The sequence below is a fragment of the Crocuta crocuta genome, unplaced genomic scaffold (genome assembly GCF_008692635.1).
Source record: "Crocuta crocuta isolate KB4526 unplaced genomic scaffold, BGI_CrCroc_1.0 scaffold591, whole genome shotgun sequence".
Classification (NCBI taxonomy): Eukaryota; Metazoa; Chordata; class Mammalia; order Carnivora; family Hyaenidae; genus Crocuta; species Crocuta crocuta.
The window spans coordinates 386379-412222 of NW_027528213.1; the positions used below are offsets into that span (position 1 = coordinate 386379).

At 39.5% G+C, this 25844-nt stretch overlaps 1 protein-coding gene and 1 pseudogene across 2 annotated transcripts in view; one reads left to right on the forward strand and one right to left on the reverse strand.

Annotated features, from left to right (window-relative positions):
• The window catches only part of PDGFC (platelet derived growth factor C), a 191516-nt gene that overhangs the window by 152813 nt on the left and 12859 nt on the right, over positions 1 to 25844 (reverse strand). The gene's annotated exons all lie outside the window — the stretch shown is intronic.
• Positions 9754 to 11095, forward strand: LOC144222526 (large ribosomal subunit protein eL28 pseudogene; annotated as a pseudogene).

The following is a 25844-nucleotide window of genomic DNA, read 5'->3' on the forward strand; positions in this document are numbered from 1 at the left end:
AATCCCTCCTGCGGCTTAGCACAGCCCAATAAACAAAAGATACAGGCCACAGGGATTTTCTCAACACTGTAGCATGCACACTTAAGGAAAACCTTGTTCTCTAGCAACTCCAAGGCTGTTAGAATATGATTTGCATTGCGGTCTTGCTCTTTCCCTTCTGCACCTTGGGTATCCCTTACGCACTCCTGGGAAGATGGCACTCAACATGAAGGAAAATGCTGGAAGAGGAAACCACGGCAGATCTAGAAGGTGCTATAATAATGACAAGATGGCGAGGAGGAGGCAAAATAGACCCCCATGAAAACACAATGCAGAACTCAGCAGGGCTGTTACCTAACCTTGGGCCGGTCTGCTTCCTTTACTTCTCTGCAGTGTACCTTCGCTTTACTAAATAAAACCTTTGCTGCTTTAATTCTATCTATGGACTCAACTGAATTCTTTCCTTCAAGATGACAATGACCAAGGAATTTTACAATCCATTACCTGATTAACAAAACCAGGACCTGAAAATCCTTCTAAATTTTAAGATGACATTTAATATTGATACACTACATTTATTAATTATAAATCAGTATATTACATTTGCATATCAGGTTGGCAAATATTAGAGGCATTATACCAAATAAAGTAAAACGGTACTCTTACATAGTTCTTATGAAAAGACATTTGTATAGCTTTTTTAAAGCAATAGGGTAATATATAGCAAACATATTGAAAAAAGCAAAATTTTGATCCAATAATTCAACCTTCTGGAAGTCATTCTAATGAAATAGAAAAAAATATATATCTAAAAATATGTTTATAACCAAAGTGTTCACTGAGGAGTAGCTTATGAGTCAAATTTAAAACAATCTTAGGGGAAGCCTGGGTGGCTCAGTGAGTTAAGCAGTGGACTCTTGATATCAGCTCAGGCCACAATCCCAGGATAGAAGGACTGAGCCTTGAGCCCAGATCTGCACTGAGCATGAAGCCTGCTTGGGACTTTCTCTCCCCAAATCCCCTTGCTCTCTCTCTCAAAATAAGTAATAAATAAACATTAAAAAATAAGTAATTTTAAAGTCTAACAGTATGCCACCACTTAAACCATGTTCCACTGGTGGGAATACTATGAAGCAGTTAATAATGATGATATGATCAAGGCGCCTGGGTGGCTCAGTCAGTTGACTGTCCAACTTCGGCTCAGGTCATGATCTCATAGTCTGGGGGTTCGAGCCCCATGTCGGGCTCTGTGCTGACAGCTCAGGGCCTGGAGCCTGCTTCAGATTCTGTGTCTCCCTCTCTCTCTGCCCCTCCCTCGCTCACTCTCTGTCTCTGTCTCTCAAAATAAAGACATAAAAAATTTTTTTTAAAAAGAATGATGATATGATCAATGTTTCTTATTCAGAGATTCATGGTCTTAAGACCCTGTATCGTATACAACTTTATACGATATTTTCTTCTATATGCACTCTTATGGGGGAAAGAGATGTTTCATAGATTTATGTAGAATATCAAATGAATTATAACACAAAATATTTTAGGAATCACTGACAATCACAAGCAAGTGTTTATCCAGAAAGAGAATGACAATAGATTGGAAAAAAATCAGGTTAAAAAATAACATATCCATTTATCTACCGATGCACACTTAGGTTGCTCCCATATCTTGCCTACCGTAAATAATGCTGCAATAAACATAAGGGTGTTATAATTTAAAATATTATGTTTTTAAATTAATGTTTTTATTTCTTTGGGTAAACACCCAGTCTTCCTGGATCATATGGTATTTCTATTTTTAATTTTTTTGAGAAATCCCTATACTGTTTCCACAGTGGCTGCACATTCCCACCAACAGTGCAGAGGGGGTCCTTTCACTCCACATCCTTGCCAACTTCTTGTCTTTTTGATTGCAGCCACTCTGACAGGTGTAAGGTGATACCCCATTGTGGTTTTAATTTGCATTTCTCTGAAGATTAGTGGGAGTGAGCATCCTTTCATGTGTGTGTTTGCCATCTGGATGTCTTCTTTGGCAAGTGTTTTTCAGGTCCTCTGCCCATTTTTAACTAGATTATTTTTGGAGGGTGTAAAGTGATATAAGTTCTTTATATATTTTTGATATTAAGCCTTTCTCAGAAGTGTCCAGTGAGAGATGAATAAAGATGTGGGAGACATATAATACACACACAAATGTGACAACATAGACTGACCTAGAGGGTAAGTGAAGTAAGTCAGACAGAGAAGGACAAATACCATATGATTTCACTTAGATGTGGGATCTAAAAGAAAAAAAATGAATAAACAAACAAAAAGCAGTAACGGACCCATAAATATAGAGAACAAATTAATGGTGGCCAGAGGGTAGGGAGGTGGCAGGGGATGGGCAATACAGGTGGAGAGGAATGGGAGTACAGGCTCCCACTTACGGAATGGATAAGTTACAGGGATAAAAGGTAAAGCACAGGGAATACAGTCAATGATATTGTAATAGTGTTGTATGGTGACAGATGGTGGCTACACTTCTGGGGAGCACAGCATAACATATAAACTTGCCAAATTACTACGTTCTACACCTGAAAGAAACGTAACATTGTGTGTCAGCTACACTTCAATCAGAAAAATAACATATATATGAGATCTCACTTTTGTAAAAAATAATTTGAAATGTAGAAATATTCATACATAGAAGTTATAAAAGCTATGTAACAGTGTTAAGGGTAGCTATCGCATGTAGATTTTAGACATTCTTATCAAAAGAAAAAATCTGGAAATTATAAATGGTCTGTATATTTAATGCTTTCTCATATAAGTAAACTACTAATATAAGCATCATTTATGCGATGATACTAGAATAGGTATCACAGTTTGAAAATTTTTTAAACAAATTTGATTTGAGGTAATGTCTGCATTACTATCAAATATTAGATTTTTCTGTTAAATAAATGTCAAAGCCAGTACCGGATACAACCCCTCAGGATCTGGGATTTGAGATTCAGTACAGCCCACAAATTTGTCCAAACCATATAATTAATGGCTTCTGTTTCAGCCTTCAGATGAATAAAATCCAGGCCTATATAATTAATTAATTACAGATCATTTGATATTTAATTTGTCTATCATTATTTAGGCTCAAAGATACGCCAAGCCACATACACTACTCCAACCTCTACTGTAGTTACTACATCACCTCTTTGAAGTTACATTTGTTTTGGAAGCAAGTGGCTGGCTCAGTTGGTTAAGCATCCAACTTCAGCTCAGGTCATGATCTCACAGCTCATGAGTTTGAGCCCCACATCAGGCTCTGTGCTAACAGCTCAGAGCCTGGAGCCTGCTTTGGATTCTGTGTCTACCTTTCCCCTCTCTCTGCTCCTCTCATGCTCACGCTCTGTCTCTGTTTCTCTCTCAAAGATAAACAAACATTTAAAAAAATTAAAGTTGTGTTTGTTCTCTGGTTCCAAATATTGTCTTAAATTATATCATACAACAACATGTGCATAAACTTGTAATACTATGACATCATGAACAATGTGAATTCACTAGAAAAATAACTCAATGAGTCATATATAGAAACAAGAAATAACAAGCAAGTTCAACCCTACATGAAAGAAAATCCTATAATCAGCAAGGCCTTATTCTCACACACTGGATCTTCTCTCATAAACCTAAAAAATAAAATTAGGCTCATAAAAAGGGCTTGAAAGGATGAGTCTATACAAATCTCATATATAAGAAAAGGTATTTTTCATTTAAATGGCAATGAGGAATTCACCTCAGAGCTGTCTTATGAGCCAAATGAAATATATGAAGAAAATGTTGTATCATTGTATATGTAAATTGTACCTTTTTAAAATAAAATACCTCTCAAAAAATTGTTAAGAAATCAACACATCTTCAAGAAGAAATGGAATTAACACATCCTTCTAAGAAATATTAATTCTAAGCACTTACTATGTAGTAATTTTGATTCCTACCTCTGATCCTTCCTCTACAAACATTACTTCTTAGATATAACCCATATGATACAACACTGTTAACATGGATACCAGTTTCATGTAGACAGAAAACAGAGTACAGAGTAAAAATGGAACTGCCACTAGGGTGTACAACATATAAAGCTGTTAGTGGCTTACTGGAAAGAAAATTGCTTGCTGGAATCTGGCAGGCAATTTCAGATAGTCTGCAACTCAACTTTCTAGAAGCACTGTTCCTTACTTATAATCACATGCATAGAAAAAAGATTGGATTTTCTCATTACATCTAAAATAATTAACAACAATTCAGATAGTTACTTTACATATGAAAGGCCTTTATAATGGTGAAAATGTAAATAACTGAAAATACACATTTAGGGGCTCCTGGATGGCTTAGTAAGTTAAGCGTCCCATTCTTGGTTTTGGCTCAAGTCAAGATCTCAAGGTTCATGAGAACAAGCTCCAGTCCAGCTCTGTGCTGACAGCATGGAGTCTACTTGGGATTCTTTCTCTCCATCTCTCTCTCTTTCTCTCAAAATAAATAAATAAACTTTTTAAAAAAATAATTAAAAATAACAGTACACTTTTTAAGGAGTCAAATTATTGATTTGTAGTCACTAAACTGTTACAGAAACCATCCCATTATTACACCAAATCAATTGTTTTCTAGTTTGAATATCCCTTCCTTCCTAAACAAGTACTTAAGTATATATTCCCAGGTACCCTGAAAAAGCTTAAAGCACACATTTAATCTGGGGAGACTTAAGCCAGTCTTCCTTAAGATTATGGAATCATACCATGTCTATGCTAATAAAGCAAATACCCTAAATATAGGATTAGAAAACATATATCCAACATTATGAAGAGTTAATTTTATCCATTCACTCAAGAAATGTTTCATACTGTAAAACAGAAAAATAAACCAATGAGTAAGAATCAAAAACAAAGAATCTCTGCCACTTTCGAAACTTTAGTCAAAAAGTTAAAAGCACTAGATAAGAAGGAAAATTGCTCAGTATTCGAGAATAAACTTCAGGTTCACAAGAGTCGGGATTGGTATCTCTTTATACACTGGTCTACACCCTAGACCAGAGGTTCTCAAAGTGTGCTCCATGAACCTCTGGGAGTCTGTCCACAAGGCCCTTGTGTTGGTCTCTGAGGTCAAAACTATTTTCCCATTAGTGTGCAGTCAAGTTTTACTGAGATCATTTAATACATGACAGCACAGTAGGGTGAACACTGGAGCAGATATGAAAATTTATGTCTTCCAGCAAGCCAGACACTAACAAGATTTTCAAAAACTGTGAAATGATGCCACTCTTCTTACCAACTGTTTTTATGCTGGAAAATATAATTATTGTCTTCATAAGCTATGTTAATGTTAATATATTTATCACTGCTATTTTTAAATGAATTTGCTATTTCTAAATGGATAAATAAATGTTTATACTTCCTCAGTCTTAATTTCTAATATGATAATCATTAACAAATATAATTCACACAAACAAAAGCTCCTTGGCATCTTCAATAGTTTTCACAAATATAAAAGGATCTTGAGACCAAGAAGACTGAAGACAAATGGCCGAGCACGCAGCTGATTCTCAATGAGTACTGAAGAGTGAATGAACAGGGAGCGTTATACTAATGTACTGACTATTGAGCCAAGATCTGAAGGGATGGACAGAAATCTTTGAGATGAGTGAAAGATAAGTTTAAAAACAGTGCTATTTGAAACATTTTTCATGTAGTTGAATAACTTATAGAAAATGACTAAAAATAAAGTTATTCCCTTACAAATGAGAAAATGGACAAGATGAGGGGCTAATAGTCATAAAAATTGATGCCTCTCAACAAACTACTCTGTAGTTTGAGAGAAAATCTTGGATTCAAAGCTGGACATCCAACCATCTTTCAAGGGAAAGAAAGTAGCTTATCATTAGCTCTGTCATCTTCTAGAATTAATGAGTTTTAAAATGTTACTAAGATCAACATGAATAGGGGCACGTGGGTGGCTCAGTTAGTTAAGCATCTGACTTCAGCTCTGGTCATGATCTAGCAGTTCTTGAGTTCGAGTCCCACATCAGGCTCTACGCTGACAGCTCAGAGCCTGGAGCCTGCCTTAGATTCTGTGTCTCCCTCTCTCTCTGCCCTCCGCCTTGCACTTGGTCTCCTCTCTCTCAATAATAAATAAACATTTAAAAATCAACATTAATACTAAGTGCTATTTAAAAAAATGTCATATCAAAACAAAATATCAAATAGGTGTTTGCTCAATTATGTTTTCTAAAATTATCCATTATCTTTTCAACTTTCAAATTGCTTAATAATTTTTTGGATATGTGAATGCATAAGGCTCTTCATCAAAGACAAATTTTGAAGTTACTTAAGTATACCATATATCTCTTAAAGGGACACCAGCAACTTTGAACATAAGATCTGATCAAATAAATAAAGTACCATTATTTTGCAGGCAGAACCTAATAACAAAACTAAAAATTGAACAGAAATAGAGGTGACTTAAAAAAAAAAAAAAACACAGAACTACCCTACAACCCAGCAATTGGACTACTAGGTATTTATCCAAAGAATACAAAAATGCTGATTCAAAAGGGTACATGAACCCCAATGTTTATAGCAGTGCTATCAACAATAGCCAAATTATGGAAAGGGCCAAATATCCATCAACTGATGAATGGATAAAGATGTGGTGTATGTGTACAATGGAATATTACTCAACAATCATGAAGAATGAAATCTCGCCATTTGCAACAATGTGGATGGAGCTACAGTGTACTATGCTAAGCGGAATAAGTCAGGCAGAGAAAACAAATAACATACGATTTCACTCATATGTGGAATTTAAGAAACACAACAGATGAACATAGGGGAAGGGAAGGAAAAATAAGATAAAAACAGAGAGACAGGGGAACCATGGGAGACTCTTTTTTTTTTTAATGTTTTATTTATTTCTGGGAGAGAGAGAGAGAGGCAGCATGAGCAGGAGAGGGTCAGAGAGAGAAGGAGATACAGAATCAGAAGCATGCTCCAGGCTCTGAGCTAGCTGTCAGCCCAGAGCCTGACGCGGGGCTCGAACCCACGAACTGTGTGATCGTGACCTGAGCCGAAGTCGGACGCTTAACCGACTGAGCCACCCAGGCTCCCCGGGAGACTCTTAAATACAGAGAACAGGCTGGGGGTTGCCAGAAGGTAGGTGGGTTGAGCGATGGGCTAACAAGTGATGGGCACGGAGGAGGGAACTTGCTGGGATGAGCACTGGGTGTCATATGTATGAGATGAATGACGAAATTCTACTGAAACCAATATGACACTGTATTTTAACTAACTTGAATTTTAAAAAATAAGTTTAAAAATAAATAAGTAAATAAATTATATAAATTGGATTTTTAACATAAAACCCTTCATAAGTCCTTGAATGACTTATTAATGAATAAAGGCAAGTATAACAAAACCATTTCTAAGATTTCATAAAAGGGAGCCAGCTGAAACCATTATACCGTTTGATAGCAAAAATACACTCCTGGGCACCTAGCCCTGTGGTCTGCCTAAAGGCCAGAGGGAAAACCCCTTGTTGACCATAAAAGGGCTGCCTGCATGTTCCCAGTGGCAAATATACAGAATCTTATTTACACAAGTATAAATACATGCCATTCCTTTGTGCTCACAGGCACTCCTGAAGGCTGGCCAGAATAGGAGGGTCCACGGGCTCAATGCAAGCAGGATTCAAAATGTCTGTGACATTTTCCAACATCCAATGTACTTTATTTTTCTAGCTTATCTTCTTTCATGATAAAAATATCTACAAAGCATAAGATCACTATCGTTTAACAGGTGGCAGCTCTAGAAATACTTTAAAATAAGCCTTTAAGTTTCAGCAGGAGGACAGAAAACACATTTCCATAAATAGGCACTTTTTTCTTGCAACATTACAGCTGTGTGAAAGCTGAGGATACAAAGAAGAATGTATTTGTGGTCAGTAACAATGCCCTATCTGTTGACATTCCCCAGTAACTTAGAAGGCAAAAGTTTGAAAACTTCTGAGAAACTGTAAGTGAACAAATTACCATGACCGTTTCAGGTCCCAAAAACTACTGGTAATAATAAATTAAAGGAACAGCATAATTCAGGTACACAATAGCAAGCAGGTGTGTGTGTGCATGTGTGTGTGTGTGTGTGTGTGTGTGTGTGTGTGTGAGAAAGAGAGAGAGAGAGAGAAAGAGAATAATAGTAATATTATGATTACAGAGCAAAGAAGTGAACATGACTGTGAATACAGTGAATGGTTTCCTTTTAAAACTCTTAGGAAATTCTGATATTTCTGCTTAGTAATATGGCTTAGACGCACACCATATAGATCTCAGATTATCACACTAAGATAGAGTTAGAGTTTGACATAAAAACTCATTACAAGGCCAAAGAGAACATTAGCAATCATCTAATTTGGTTATGTTTTCAGTGAGTGAATTCCCTCTAAAACATCTGTGCTTAGTGGTCTCGCTGTACAGACTCAGTCTCTCCCCCCAGGAACCTATCTAACCAATAATGCTTAAATGCTCTACCTACTTCTAGTCAAGGTTAACTTGCCTCCATGGATATGAGAAAATGCACATCTAGCTCCACCTCTGAATTACTGCATGTATCACAGGTCAGCAGTGAATGAACTACACCTATGACGCAGCTCACTTCATCTCTGAGAAGCTCAGGCAAACTGTCTCACTGATATCAACCTCAATGTCAGTCACTTTAACTTCCCATTGGACTTCATAAATCCATTTTGATAAATCTTGCTGGTCGGAATGTGATCCACAGACTAGCAACATCAGCATCACATGAGCATGTTAGAAACACAGACTATCAGGCCCTCCCCCAAGCCTACTGAAGCAGAATCCATATTCTAACAAGATCCCAGAGGGTTCAGATAAACCTTCAAGTCTGACAAGCACTGATCTAAGTAAATGCACACCAATTATTTCTTTAATATTCTCTTGTCAACCCACATTGGATAATTTTGCTAGCCTCCCTACATCAAGCTTTTTCTTTTGTTTATCTGATCCAATTTATTTTTAGAAACCCCTATGTGTGGGGTGCCTGGGTGGCTCAGTCAATTAAGCATCCGACTTCAGCTCAGGTCATGATCTCACAGTTCGTGGGTTTGAGCCCCACACAGGGCTCTGTGCTGACAGCTCAGAGCCTGGAGCCTGTCTTCAGATTCTGTGTCTCCCTCTCTCTCTGACCCTCTCCTGCTCTTGCTCTCTCTGTCTCAAAAATAAATAAAACACTTTTTTTTTTTAATTTAAAAAAAAAGAAACCCCTACATGCATTTTCAGCCTATCTGACTGGAAAGATAGGTGAAGAAGCTAAAATTCATTAAGTAGACCAGGCATTTTGCTGGGAGTTTCAATAATGTTCCTCTGTGCAGTAACTCTGTTTCTGAATTCTACAAATTGGAGACTTAGATTATCAGAAAGATTGAGTGACTAAATTGAGATTGTGTAACTAACAAGTGGATAAACGAGGATTTAAACTCAGCTCCGGACTTCAGTAAGTCCTATTTTCACATCTTCTATGGATTCTTTTTATCCCAAGCATCCAGGCTTCCCCTATTTAAAATAAGTATGTGGCATTGGTAAGACAAAAAACTCAGAATATTTAGAGCCCTCATTGACTTCTCTGCATTTAGGAAGTGACCAGAAGCTGAGCAAATCTGCTCAGCATCTAACCAAATTAGACCTGCAGTTCTAACAAATTAAAGCAGCTATTGGAAGTAGATAATGTAACGATCAAGGGCATGCACCCTGAAAAGCAGATTGACTTCATTGGAACCCTTGCTCAGCTACCTGACTGTGGCCAAATGGCTTACTTTCTCCCTAAACTAGGAATAGTAGTAATTGTGCCCTCACAGGGTTTTCTTGTGAGGTTTAAAGGAATTAATGTACGTAAAGCATACACTAATGCATGTCTGGTGTAGGGTAAGCACTTAAAAAGTATTAACTATATTTATTATTCAATGGTATTTCTTCTTGTAGTATAACCTGCCTCTATTAAAAAAAAAAAAATTCTTCACTTAGCTAAGCAGTTGGTAATACTGTTCCAAATCAACACATTTGCTTCCTTCTCTTTTATTGATCTTTAACTCACATACATTGATTGCTTACAATTATTAAACGTGAACTATAAAATCCATCACCAACTTGTATCTTTTACAGGCTTTCCCTGCCACAATCAATTCATGCGTCCGCTGGTGCCTAGTTAGAACAGTTAACAAACAGAAGCCTGAAGACTTTTAAGACATAAACAATAGGTCAAAGACCAAAATGGGTGTCCAGACCTACAGGTGAGAGTTTGGGCCTTGCTCCTTACAATCCATTCGCAACTCCTGATTTCCAGTTCACCAGCAATTCTAACAGCTCCAACTGCAAAATATATCTGAAATCTGACTGGCCACTTGCCTACTCCATGCTGCTCTAAGCCACCATGATGACAGTTCTTCCCTTCCTCCCCTCAAGCCAACAGAAATAATAACCCCAAAAAATGCATCACTCATCTGCTTAGCTCACTCCAGCTACCCAGCTGTGCCCAATCTTGCCAGGGACAATCCTCTCTTAGGGTCTTGCCACTCCCACTGACCCTGCTAGTAAGGCCTTCTCCCCTACCTACCTCCTCAGCTCCAACGTCAAAGTCACCTTGGTGGGCTTTTTCCGTTTCCGGGCGCAGTGGTGGGAGGAGCTGCCACCACATCCACCCATTGCAGTGGAAGGTCCTGCGGAAGTGCTCCCACTTCCCGATGAAGAGGAACAAGCAAGCATACAGCACGGAGCCCCATAATCTGAAGGCTCGCCACTCCCACTACAACCGGCTGATTCACCGCAAGACTGGGGGCGTGGAGCCACCGGCAGATGACAAAGGCATAGTGGTTGTGGAGTGGAGATCTGGCCAGCGAAAACCCACCACCTCCTACATGCAGACCACTGGACAAGAATGTGAGAATGCAGGGGCCACCCCCAACAGCATCAGGCGCAAGCGCGGCTCTGATCTGCCCTTGGCTGCCATTCTCCGAGCTGGTGCAATCCTGGCAGCCACAGCCTGGGATGGTGACGAGGAAGCAGGCCTGCCCCACCCAGAGCTCCTGAGCACCCGGCCCCCCACCTCCAAAACAACAGAGATGGCAAACACCACAAAAAAGTCACCTGAGTGGGATCCCCCAGGACTTACTTTAACATTCTTTATTTATAATACTACTTCAAAATATTCTCTAATCAGACACACTCCCTATCTCCCAATACACAGCACTGATCATGCTCTATCATACTAACAATTCACTTATGTATGCTATTTGCCGTCTTCCTCGCCTCCCTTGAGTGTAAACTCAATGAGGTCAGAGATTCTGGATGTTCTGTCCATTGCTCTAGTGCCTGTGTCTAGCATCCTGCTGCATGCGTAATAAATGTTCAGTCAATATTTACTGAAAGAAGAAACTAGCTGGGGGCATCCTATCCACCCCTAGACAAATAAATAGTCTAGGTATTTCCTAGTATTTCAAGGCACACATATATAATCTCCACAGGGAAAACTTCAGACAGCAATATGCTTTCTCTTGTATGAAATAATTAACTCAAAAACCAAAGATTTAAAAGAAAGAAAAAAAACCTAAGCTCCAAGTTATAGAAGCTAAACAATTGCTATCTTTTCTCAAAGCAGGGGCAAAAAAAGAGAAATTCTGCATAAATTTATAAGTTTGATAATTAAAGAGATTGTCCCATCTCCTGTAAGAGGCCATTCTCCCTTAATGTGACAGTCCAGCTCTAGGGGTGGATGCGATGACCTTGTGGCAATGCAACTGCAGGGGCCGATTGACAGAACAATTACTCACTTGGCCAGGAGGATGGCTACCAACTCGTAATCTTGCAGAAAGCACTTTGGGAATTTTAATGACCAGACAGACTCAGCAGTTTAGTTTCAATTCTAACCTGAAAAACATTCAGTACTGTCCTCTGTTATGATAACCACTCATGAGTTCAGTAGGACTCTTGAAGCACCTGGGCCCTTACAGAAGGATTCCAGCTCTCTGCTGCCACAAGCCAGACACGGCTCACCCAAACCAACTGCTGAGCACTAAGAAATCAGAATTCACATTCTGACTTCTTCTCCTATTTGGTTGGTTAATATCATCCCAACAACAGGAGGCTTTGATCTTCTTGTAAACTGTGGAGCATGTATTATATTTATGAAAAAAATAGACAAAGTAGGTTATGTCCTTCTACCTATTAAAACAGCCTACAGAATACGTAGGAAGGGTTATGGAGAGTCCTGCAGAAAGTACTACTTAATGTTATTCACCTCTGACAAAGAAGATATGGAGAAAATAATTTTAAAAATCAAGAAATCTAAAGTGAAAGGCTGACCTGTCTCCTTATCTACCACCTAGAATACTGAATATGTTCTCAGGTGGAGGCAAAAATAATAGCCCTGGTGTCACAGCATATGGTAAATAAACTATCCAGAAATACAAGATATATAAATCGGAAAAAGAGCCGAACCCATTTGAAAGTATACGATATAACATTTCACCCAAGATGACTTCATGTGCTTAGCAATGAAAAGTATAAACCGAGTAAGCTAGGGCAAGGTTTTTACCTGTTTTGACAAATGGCCTTGGTATTACTTCTTCATTTAGCGAGCATGGTATTTGTTAAAGGACAAATCCCTTTTCTGAGCAACAAGTGAGCTCAAAACTTGCCCAAGCACTGAAGGAAGAGCTCCTGCCTTCTCTCAAAAGTTCACCTATTTATCATCAAGACAACCCAAACGGAGCATGTCGGGCTGAGCCCGACAGAGCCCAGCACTGAGGGCTACCCTAGTGTTCTGCTCCTGCTGCCAAGGCCTACATGACTAAGAAAATGACTTCACCTCTGAGAAAACGAGGCAAGGAGGACTCCACGAGACCATACCTAAATCATTCCCGGGGGCATGTTCCCAGGTTTTTAAAGACTCTTGTGAGCCCTGAAACTTTCCAGAACAAAAGTATTAAAAAGACATCTTCAGGTTCATTTCAGAATGCTTGAAGTAATGTTTACAATGACTTCGGTGAAGAGGGTGGAGGGCCAGAGTAATGTCTGTTCCAAAGCTGGAAAGGGCTGGAAGCAGAAATATGCGTGTGTATTACCAGGCTCCGACTCCCTCGCAGCACAGTGGTCATGAGTCACCATTACGAATCTTAAACTGCGGAAGGAAAGGAGGGCAGCAGAATGAACAAAAGGAATCGCCCTTGGATCTCTTAGGATTCTTGCCACCAGGAAGTAAACAGGGCAGAAGACCAGTGGGAAAAAATAGCAGGGACGCACACAAGCCCCTGACTAGCGATCTCCTATTATGGATCTGTATATATCCACAGCGGGGCCCCTCCCCACCCCCAGGCCTCTGCCGTGGATGTTCCCTACCCTCCACAGTTTACACAGAGTGTCTGCTTTGGCACTTTCTTCCCTACTCAAAGCTCCAAATTTACTTCCCTCCTCAAAACACCCTTTTAATGTAGAGTTCTCCCTTGAGATGGCCCTAGTCTCAGAGGGTAGTGTGCTTTGAGGGGTTCTAGACTCTGCAGACAGAAGTTTTCACCTGAGACATGAAACCATAATAATTCAACACCAAAATGAAAGCATGGGGATGAAGGGTAAGAGCAGTATGAGAAAAATGAGATTCAGGAAACAAAACATGTAGTTTTTTGTTACTTTGTGAGTTTTTGTTTTTTTATTCGGTACTTATCTCATTTCTCATATGTTAGATGAACCGATGACGGGTTCCAAAATATGAGCCTCAGTCAAGGTATAAGTTCAATCACAAATATAAAAAACAAAGTCTTCACTATCGGTCTGGTTTTTTCCTCTCCATTAACTGAAAGTTTAGTGTCATAAATGCAGCTATAGTATTTCTTCCAAAAACAAAAGGTATTCCTTAGAGGAGAATTTCCTACCTGCTTTACACCTGGATTTGAAATAATTTTTATTCTTGAATTTCTAAAAGGCTCACAGAACAGATGAGCTTATATACTGCAGAGCGCGCAAGCGTGCAGCCCCAGGATTAATGCAGTACTGGCAGAAGCGTCCTGATTTCCATAAGGACCAGGTGCTGGTATGTCTGAAGGATACACGGTACTTAGAAAGGCAGGTAACGTGCAGTTTCTCAATCCACCAGGCTCAATAAATGTGATCAGCGGGAGTCCGTATGGTCAGTCAGCCCCTGGGTCACAGTGCACTATAGAACGCAGCTGCAAAGGAAGGCAGGGGTTTGATTTGGGGGTTCTTTCATGGTATCCATCACACATTTAAAGCCTGTGGTGTGCAACCTAATGGCATGTTCCAGATGTTTCCAGCAAGTGTACGGAAAAAAAAAACACCCCATATTTTCTTGATCTTTCAGGCTTAAGAGCAGGATGTACAGACTACACACTAAGCTTTTAAAAAAAAAAAAAAAAAGGAAAAGAAAGAAATGAAAAAAGAAAAAAAGAAGAAAATCCCATATGGTGCCAAATGTTGGCAGCTATCTTCTTTCTTCCCAGACAAAACTCTTAGGTCTTATGAAAACAACATTTCTTGCAAAGTGCCAAAAGCAACATAGATAATTGTTGTGATGGCTCTCCTCACCGACTGCCGCAAAAGCCTTACTGCTCTGCTTATCCACATCTAGCCTCTGGGATAAAATTAAGAGACAACTTCAAATCTTAACCCCAAAGGGCCACCTTTTGGAATGCCATCTCCTAAGCTTCCACAAACAAATCTTGCATTTTAGGTGTTTTCCTTTAGAAGAAAAAGCTATTGTTTATATTTGCCCCCCTTCCTCACTATTTAAATTAGGCTTAGAATCTGCACAGCCTTGTTTCTATGACAGCGGTAATATAAGATTATGATGGAAAATTTAGCAAATCCTAAACGTATTTTAAATTTCAACACCCCCACTGCTTCCCTACAGCCGCTGTGGACAAAAATCTAAGAACATTTTACTATGCTTCATTTTAGGCTTTCTGTATACATGGGAAAATGTATGGGGCCATGCTTAAAAATTTAAAATGCTACTTTCACCCTGCTTTTTCACTTAACAACATAGTGTGCGCATTTTCCTAAGGGGAGACAGCATTTTGATCACCACCCTAAATCCCAGGAGTAACGACAACTTTGTGTAATTCACAGCATTTCTCATGGGAGGTTTACTGCTCTACTGACCAACATGGGACCAGTGTCAATTTCACTGACGGCATGTGTAGCTGAAATATGAGAAAGGTGAGAAGAGTTTATAGTGTAGAGGAGTGGAAGCCCAAACGCCCATCTCCAAACACTTACAGTTCCTTGGCGATTTCTTGTTGTTGTTCAGAACCAAAACGCGACAAATTTATTCTCTGGTATCCTAATATTAAGAAGCCTTTGAAAGATTCATGATTATTCCTTTAAATGCTCAAGCCATTGAAATGTGTGTACAATATAGAAAATGAGCCATTTAATTTGAATAATGAAGACGAGTTAAAAAGCCTTCATTACCTTCTGCCTAAGGGTGTGATCTCCTTGATTAACATGTGCACTAATGGGAAAGAAGCTAATGTTCACTTGTTTTTTCCTCCAGAGCATTAATATCATTTGAGTTGGTCATTAAGGAGTAATCGCACACATACACTAACTCACATACTTACACACACACACACACACACACACTCACTCACTCACTCACTCACACACAGTCTGTGCTGCAATGTTTCTTTATAACAAACCAGCCTCAGGAAATTATTAATGAGGGGTTAGGAGGTTACACAGCAGTTAAACCCAGAAGAATGTGCAAAGAGAGAACTACCTATTCAGAATTGTTGGGGAGGACTGGCAGTTTGAAAAGGAATTCCTTCTTAGCCAAGAAATTTTCTATACTGTGCAAAGCCAAAATAAAGTGAGTCATAACACTTCACATTTCCTAACTGGATATTACTAGAATGACCTCGGATTTTCTACGGAAATCAAGAATGCCGCAAATGAGGATGTAGAACTGCTTCGCCCTGCCTCTCCTCCCTACCCTGTTTGAGGAAATATCTGAGATGGTATAGATCCAGTCCTGGCAGAAGCTATTAAATACCGGATGACAAATTATTTGTAACTTTCAGGAAGAGAAGGAGCAGACCAGAAAATAAAAATAGCTTTGCTGAAGTACAAGAGCACCAGCATCCCCACCCACCAACAGTACCCTATGTCCCTTTTCTAGAACATACAGGCTATTAGAAAAAGCCAACTATTATATCTGACAGTTATGAAGGAATGCCACCACAAAATATGCCACTTTGGCAGAAGGATTATTTTGAGCCTAAGGTGACTGAGAATCAACAAACGCAGGAAAAGTTCTCTGCCTTCCCCTTATCTGACTAAAAGCAAAGCATAAATTTCTCTTTGTGAAGGTGGCATAAATTCCACACACCGCTCCCCCAACCTGCCTTTCCAGAACCAGAATGAGGAGAAGTACCTTCATCATAGAAGACAGAGAGCTGGCATAGAGAGGAGTCTGCATAAACAGACCTGACTAAAACAACTCTTATCGCCCATTAGTTTCTCCCCATATATTTCTTTTGTCTTTTAAGATTTTATTTTTAAGTAATCTCTACCCTCAACATGGGACTTGAATTTACAACCCCATGATCAAGAGTCACATGCTCCACTGAGACTTCCAGGCGCCCCTTCCTCACGTGTTTCCTAGCCAATAAATTCTCCCACTATTTAAAGCCCTTTGCTAAAATGGTATATAAGCCTCTGAGTCTAATTGTTACTTTGGGTTCTTCATTCCTTTCTGTAAAGCCCTTGTGCACATAAAATTAAAGATATTAACAAAATCTATACGCCTTTTCTACTGCTAATTTGTCTTTGTCAGTTTAATTCACATACAACAGAACCTAAAAGGGTAGAAGAATGGATTTTTTTGCCTTTCCTCTCACCCTCCCCTACAATTCAATAGGAAACTTGAAAAGCAGGGCTGCATTGGAAACATTTTACTTACATTCACAAATACACAGATCTTCGAAATTTATAACTGTTGAATTCCTACATGGCTTTACAAATTCGTGAAACGCAAAATTCAGTCAATGACAAAAACTAGCGAAAATGTCAGAATAAAAATGTCAACTGATATGTCATTATAAGAAGTGGGCGTAGGTTATCCAGGATTCCTGAGTGGTTCCTTGCCGTGAGTCAAGATACTAACCTATCAAATACAATTAATTTCAGTGGTATATAATAATGAAAAGAAGGATCCCCACATCCATACCAGGGCCTGCTTTAGTTTGGTGCCACTAACCTAGCCAGAAAAAGGTCTTTCTCAATTAGGCCAAAATTCACACTCCATCTGGTTGGAAAGATTAAAATCCTTGCTTTCTACTGAAAGCTCACTGCAGCAAGGTTCAAAGCAAATCATTCCTAAATCAATCAATGTACTAAGGCCCCTAAAATGCCCCACATTTAAAATCTCTGGGCCATTTCAAGCATAAATTTTAGGGGCAAAGAGACTGCCAGTGAAATGCCTAAGTTGGTAGCGGGGGGGAAAAAAACCTTCCCGCAAGAATATTCTTTTGCTTCAGACTTCCTTCCCCCCCCAAAAAATGGTAAAATGACAATGACTGGTCACATTAGCTTATTTGCTGTGTGACCTATTTTAATATGTCCACCAAAACGAAAGAAAAAAATGTCCTGCCTATAACATAAGACATTATATATTTAGGCTAAAGCACCAATCTGTTGGATTTTAAAATGCTGGGTGGTTTCAAAAAATCGAAACTTTTTTTCCAGAGCTTTTAGTAAATATCTTATTACACCAACATCTTCTTTGCACTTACATAAGCAAGGTTTTTCCATAAAATATAAGAGAAATCATGAAGCAGTCAGAAAAAAGAATCTCAAGTCACAATATAATGATGGAGTTAACCTAAATTATAGGTTAGTTATTACAGACAGACATAGGGTGATACTGCCAAGTTTCTTAGGAAATGTAATATTTATTGTCAGTTATCACTAAGGTAAATAGCAATATTCATTACTATGTAGAAAATCAAATAGAAATCTTCAAGAACATTTAATTGAAAGTGTATTTCTTGGAATTCACTAAAATTATTGACATCATTGAAACAATCTAATCATGTTTTAGGACAAAAATAATTCCTTCAACCTGGCATCTACTGCAGGACAAAGACCTAAGTCATATACAAAATGGAAAAATCAATTTTGGCAGCCAGACAAGAATGCTGGAAACTGCATAGGCCAAGTATCCCCGGTCCCTAAGACAGTATCTGATAAATGAGATACCTAACACTAAGCATTCAATAAATTGATCCACTAATGAACTGCAAAAGCCAGTAATCTTTCTCAAATTGCTAGTAGACCACCAAGGAAATTTCCTTAATATTTTTTATTAATCTGCACAGGATTCAAACAGTTATTATTTTTTCCCAGCACCAGTATAAGACATGAATAGATCAGTGAAAAATCTGTGATCATTTAAAAATCTGTGGGCATAAAAACAACTGAATAATTAGGTCTGAGAAAAAAAATAGTAAAGGAAAGTTTGTTTTCTGTTTTGTGTATGAGACAATCGTTCGCAAAGAAAACATGCTGAACTTTGTCTTTTTAAGGAAACACCGAAGGAAGCCTTAATAATAAATGTTTGGAGAACCAAAAAAGAGCCTAAGCACAGTGTTTAAATTACTGACCTCAAAAAATAAAATATCTTCTTAAATATCTTGGATTCTATCCCATAGTAAAAGAAAGATTTACATAGTCAGGCTTCATTTGCTCACATGAGAGTTACTCATAAAAGATTATTTTATCCTATAAATGAGAAAACCCCCCTGCCTGCACCAAAGATTGCCACTTGCAGTCACCAGTTGTGAAAAAATTCTGCTTGATAGATTCATGGTTATATGACCATCTCCCAAAACCCTAAACAGCCAATCTATTAAAGCCATCCAGTAATTGGGTTCTTGTCCAGACTGATTTCTAGATTAGAGTCTCAGCTACAGTAGAATCAGAAGGAATCTGGAAAAAATCTGGGACTTTCAAAAGGGTCATTAAGAAAGCATTAACACTCTAATGTACTATCCACCAGCAAATGTGATTCACTGGCTTCTACCAAACCTACTCCCCACTGTCGTTTTTGAACATTCTTTGTCACTTACATTGCTGTACGAGTGTATCATGTGTTAGAATATACTTCTAGATAGCTTTGTCTCATAAAAGTAGAGAAGTAAGATGTATTCTCAACAGTGCTTCTGAAACTTTACTGTTCTTAAAAATGTTACCAGATGTTACTACTTTAAAAGGTGTCATAAAAAGACATAAAATATGTCTTCCTACCAAAAGTCTGTATTCTGGGTTGTTGTTTTTTTTCCAAATTGGTGAAATCCCAGATCTCTAATAGCATAAATAAGACATGAGAAATGAAAGATTAAGAATTACCCATCTATCTAGGAAGCAATCTGTGTTCATTCTCAGTAATCAATGCATCTAACGCCCCTAGGACAGGAACTGAGAATATTAGGGTACAACTGCCGAAATACACTGTATATGGCAGCACAAAGCCATTCTTCACCCCTGCTATCTGCCACCCCTGCTAATTCGGGAGGACTTCAAAACGAATGTAAGTGAAGACAATTCACCCTCCCTCACAGAGACGAATAAAATGAATATGAAAATAAATAGACTGGTCTCCGAGAGTCCTGAACAACTGTATTGCCTTAAATCTTACTGAGAAACGTGGGCATAACCCTGTGCAGTCTGGGTACCGTACTTATGTAAATAGCAGAGGGTATGGTTTTAATTTGGTTGTGACACCATAAATATTGGCATACTGAACATGTGCTTACTGCCATGAATTCTGAACTCTCTCTCTCCAGGGGCTGCTTCTGTTTTGTCCACATGCCAGAACTGAGGACTACTTGCCCATAATCTCATATGATCAGAGCTGAGAAAATCGACTTTATTTCCAAGGAAAGAAAAAATACATGCTTTGAGTGATTTTTTGAGATCATGACTTTTTCAAGATTTTTCCTTTCCAGGGGATAAATCATAGTTGTCAATCTCAAAACCCCAAAGCAAAGAAAAGGAAAAGCAAACTGAAAATAAGAAAGCACATGAGGATAAATCTCACATTCACTAGAAAGAAGGAAGAAATAATTTAAAACAAAAATGAGTTCACGCTATTGAAAACGGACTTCTGACAGTCACGCTTTTCTTAAACCGATTGCAATAAATGCTATCATAAAGTTCCCTGTTTAAAAATAATTTTCCTGGAAATGATACATTTCTTTTTCTTGTTGAGGAAATAACATTCTAAGCAGTCATCACTATAATTTTGCTAATAATGTTCTTTGTACATTCATTTTACTCAGTCTAAGCAGAAAGACTAAGAGACCTTCCAGTGTGTCCCCTTTTAGTTCCTCAAAATGAAGCCAGGCATCAGTTACATCCCTTGGTTGTGAAATAAAGCATATGACCTCTTTAGAGCCTATCAGGGATGACCTGTGAGACCAGATGTCAACACCACAACAGAACTGGCTGTGTTGGGTCCAAGCGGGCTGTTTTCACTTCACTTAAACAGATCTACCATCTAAGACACTAAGCTAAAGATTATTGAACACTGGACTCTTCTGAAAATGATGGAAGAAAAGACACATACAGAACTAGAAGTTAAGGTAGAATGTGGTACAGTCTGCAGTATCCTGGGAGTTTAGGGTAGGCACGCATGCCAGACTAGAGAAACACAAAGGCTTTGTAGAGGCAACACCCATGGGGTTGGACCTTAAATACACATAGGCTTTGAACACACAGAGGAAAGGAGGGATGATAGTTACCCGATGGTTACCCTTCCAATCTCCCCACAGGCAGTAACTAGTCCGTTGCTCATTATCTGACATCGGAACTACTGTCAGTGCCTTTCAACTGGTATCCTTGTCCCTTGCCTCCCCATATTTTGCAATTATCCTGATTTACTTTTTTTTCTTTTTTTGAAATCAAAAAACAAAAAAAAAAAAAACAAAAACAAACAAAAACAAAGCCTAAATCAGATCACTCAGTGGACAGTTACTGATCTGTTATAGATTTAGGAATACAAAAATGGGGGGAAAGACAGGCCACTACTCTTAGGAGCTGGTGCAGAAAGCAAGCAGCCTTCTCCCCAGGCCCTCGAACATATCTAAACATGCTCCTTAGAATGTCACACGGAGTCCTGCACAACCAATGAATACTTTTTTCAATCTTATTTCCCACCAAACGGAGCTGATTTTTCAATAGACTTTGTGCTTTCTTACAAGTCTATGCCTTTCACTTAGAACCCCCTTCCTTTCTAGAGGACTATCCTTCAAGACCCAACTGAAAAGAAGGCCTCATGAGAAGCCGTTCTCGACCAGGATATGGAACATCTCTGAGCTCCTTCAGCATTCTAAGCATACCTCCTGTCTCTAGTGTAGGAAAAACCACATTTGATTGTCAACATCTAGGGCTCAAAAACCTGCATTTTTGTTATCTGTTTTCAGGATGTGCCACGGTAAGGAGAACACAAGGCACATGATGCTTATTGGATTCAACTGACTTCTGGGTTAAAAGAGTTGCAAGAGCAGAGAGGCATAGAGTCATCTCTGTGGTGAGCAGTGATCAGCTATGTGCAATCTTTTTACTGGAAAGATTGAGATGAGATCACAGCAGACCTTGAGAACACCCAAGCAGGTCCTTGTTACTCAAAGTTTGGTCCTCAGCCCAGCAGCAGCAGCATCTGGAAGCTTGCTACAATGCAAATTCTCTGGCCCCATCAACAACCTACATAATCAGAACCTGCATTTTAATAAGGTCCCCAGCTCATGTGTACACACATTCAAGTTTGAGAAGCACAGGGGCACCTGGGTGGCCCACCCAGAATCAAGTCTGACTCTTGATTCCGGCTCAGGTCATGATCTCACAGTATATGAGTTTGAGCCCTGCATCAGGCTCTATGCTGATGGCACAGAGCCTCCTTGGAATTCTGTCTCTTCCTCTGTCTCTGTCCCTCCCTCTCTCTCTCAAAATAAATAAACATAAAAAAATAAAATTTCCCCCAAAAGAGTGTGAGAAGCACTGAGTAAATACAACCAAAGTTCTACTATAGGATGGTTATGCTGCATCAGTCTCCTATATATGATCCATCTGGGGTGGGAGGCCATGAAAGAGCCTCTTAAGGAAGAATAAGCACATTTATGCTACAGTTTAGGTGATCAGCACCTGACCAGGGGTGATGACAGGGAGAATTCAGAAGTTACAAATACAAACATAATTCCTTTACTCAAAAATAGAAAGGTTTTCATTCATTAGCTTGACAATGATTCTGTGCGTATTTAAGGTGCCGTATTCACATTTTACAGGTTTGTGAAGGAATCCTATTTAAGCAGAACAGAGTTCACTTGAAGTGGCATTCTCAGATTTGGAATCCTGAAAGCAAGCCCAGGTATGAGACAAAAGGAGTCCTCAAAACATACGGGTAACTGGGTGACCCTGAGGGACCAAAAGGGTAGGTACAGTGATACCACAGCAATAGGAAGACGTTCAAGGGAAACCGCCAGGACGCGCTCCGTGAAGGTGGAATCCCTCAGACACATCAAGACCCCTGCTTCCTCCCAGTCAGCTGCTTTCCCAGACAGGCTCCACTCAGCAGCAGGCCCAGGAAGGCAGTGAAGACATTGAGAGTTTTACCTTCTGAAGGCTTGGCCAATCTTATTTCTAAATCATAGGGTGTTTCCATTTGAAATCACTCTCAAATTCAGTTATCTCTTAAGGGTGAGTTGAAAAACCATGTCTTTTTTTTTAATGTATATTTATTATTGAGAGAGAGAAGAAAGCAGAGCACAAGGAGGGAAGAGGGAAGCAGAGAGAGAGGGAGACACAGAATCTGAAGCAGACTCCAGGCTCCGAGCAGTCGGCACAGAGCCTGATGAAGGGCTCAAATTCATAAAATCACGAGATCATGACCTGAGCCGAAGTCAGCTGCCCAGCCGACTGAGCCACCCTGGTGCCCCTGAAAAACCATGTCTTGCAGAAATATCCATACTGAAGCAGGAGAAGATTTGCCCTGCGCAATAAAATTCAGGAAGAGCAAAAATAGAGTTGTATTTTTGATCAAGGCTCAATCAACAATCATGGTTATTTAACAAACCAGTTCCATGTCTGTGTTGCCAATGGTTATAAGAACATAAAAGGTTCTCCACAATAGAAGCACACACAATCCTCAGGACACAGCCTCTCTGGGGAGTGTGGAATGTACACATGGAGGTATATTCTTCTCTTGACCAAACATAGCTAAAACTGAACCCACCCTCGACAAACAAACAAACACCTGTGTGGCGCTTGCAACAGATGCTTAGAACTTCCACAGCAGAGATCCCAGAGGCCTGAAGTAGTCCCTCCCCCATCCTTTTATGATTTTGAGGACACACTTTTAAGGACATCAGCACCGGATAGATAAAGTAAGGGGCATTAAAGTGGTCCTTTGTTTGAATGCCCATTATTGTTTTATAGATCTCTGCAGCTCTGTAAAAGGTTCAAAGTCTTGACTCACCCTGGTTTAGCTGCATCTTTGTAACACATATTCTGCCACATGTCACTCCCCTTCCCGTAACTATCGTTTTCTACTACATATGACGCTAACTGCGGCCACGGCACTCCTAAACCTCTGCCTAGCAGCCACCCTCCATCCTCCATCTCCATATCCCCAAACTGACCAAAACGTATGGATAACTAATCCATTATCCTCTCGGTGGACTGACCGGGCCAAAACATGTATTTTTGCTATCTTGTCTCTCATATCATTGATGCCTCTACTTTAGACACCAGGCAGGACTAAAATGTCACCATTGGGGTTTATCTGACACCACCGCCAGGGAACCTTCGCTACAATTTCTCCTGCATCTCTTTTCACTTGGTCAAAATTTGCCTTAAGGCTCACTTCCTCCAAAATTTAATTCCCTCTTCTCTGACAGGTATGCTCAGTTCTTCCTGCAATAATCTGACACGTTGCCCGTTGCTCTGCGGTCATTTCTCCCATGTTCCATCAGCAACTGCACAGGCAATTTCCAGCGCAGAAATCTTATCTTTTGTTACACATTCAACCTTTACAGTCCCCTCTGGATCTCTCTCAAACCCACCAAACAAGTCAAACAAACCTGTTTCTTTCCTCTTTCTTTCTCTTCATTCTGGAGCCACTTCAATACCTCCTTTCCATCACAAAACTTACCCAAACGTCTTAAACACTTTATGCCTAACTTCTTCATTTTGGTCCATAGTGATTCTTCCTCCCACACCCAGACCCCACATTACACTGAAGGAGTTTTGTCCTTGTTTCTATTTTTTTGGTCAATACTGAAAAATCACAGACCACTTAATTCATTGATCTTCATTTTCTTGACTCTCTGTTGTATTTTATCCTGTAAGTCAATTTCTTTTATTTTCCTCTCTCCTTCCTTGGCACCCTCTTCTATCTGCCTAAAGGCTTCTTCTCCTTTTTGTTGTTCTTTTCTTTCTCTTGCCTTTTTTCCCCCTTTACTGCCTCCTCTTCATGGCTCTGGACTACAAGTGTGGGATTTCCTTTCCTTCTAACTGCGTTCTTCTCTTTTCAGCAACCTTCACCAGGAGTGAAGACTATACACCAGGACTCAGACTTCATCCATAATTTGGCTGCCTGCGTAGCTGGGGTGGGAAGGCCAATAATGAGGTTTACAATGAAACACAGAGAATTGCTCTCCAAATTATTCAAACAGAAGTAATACATCAATGTCCCTCCTTTAGTGCTTCTTATTTCTTTTTTTTTTTTAATGTTTTATGTTTATTGATTTTTGAAAGAGAGAGAGAGAATAAGCATGAGTGAGGGAGGGGCAAAGACAGGGAGACACAGAATCCGAAGCAGGCTCCAGGCTCCAAGCTGTCAACACAAAGCCAGACGCAGGGCTCGAACTCATGAACTGTGAGATCATGACCTGAGCCGAAGTCGCAGGCTTAACTGACTGAGCCACCCAGGAGCCCCTAGTGCTTCTTACTGCCAGTCACTTGACCACTGAATCTACTTCTGAGGTCTCAGTCAGAACAAACCTCACTGGACTGACTGCATGGATTTCCCAGACTCCCTTCCTTTTCATATTTACAGCAGGGTCCCATCTCCTAAAATCTGCCCCACTGTACCTTCAATTCCGCATGCACACAGCCACTCATCTTTCCAGGCACGTTTGCTCAATACAGAAGTCTCCCCTGACCACTCTCCTAAGTGATTTCTAATGGCTCTGCTGTAAATAAGTTTGCTTTTCCCTCAATTCCCACCCAATACTTATTTTATTCTATATTACAGCTGGCTGTAAGTCTTATCTCTCCATTTCACTGTAAACTACTTGAAAGCAGTGACTAACTCCAAGTCAGCATCGCATTACTCACAATGCCTCACAGTTCCAGGCAGGTACAGGTGTCGCTTTGTGGTATTCTCCTCAGTGCGATGACTTTTTATTTATGTAGTATACAACCACACAGAATTCCGTGCCACATAAAAGAGGTGAGTGGATAACTAAGGCAAAAAGATGTGAATTGTTGTTGTTAAGGTTACACAGAACCCAATTTAAAGGCAGAGTGTAAGTTTCCCATAGACTTAAGGACATCTAGTTCTAAGTTACTCATTAAAAAAAAGAAAAAGGAAAAAAAAAAGAAAGGAAATAGCAAGTCACAAATTACACAGAAACTATAATATCCACCATTGTCCCTTGTTTTTTAAGGCTTATGAACCTGGAGCAGTGATTTCCGCTGCCAAACGTCCGGCGGTAACACTTAAAAGCTGCCAGTACGGTATGATGCCATTTTAAAACTTAGAAAGGCT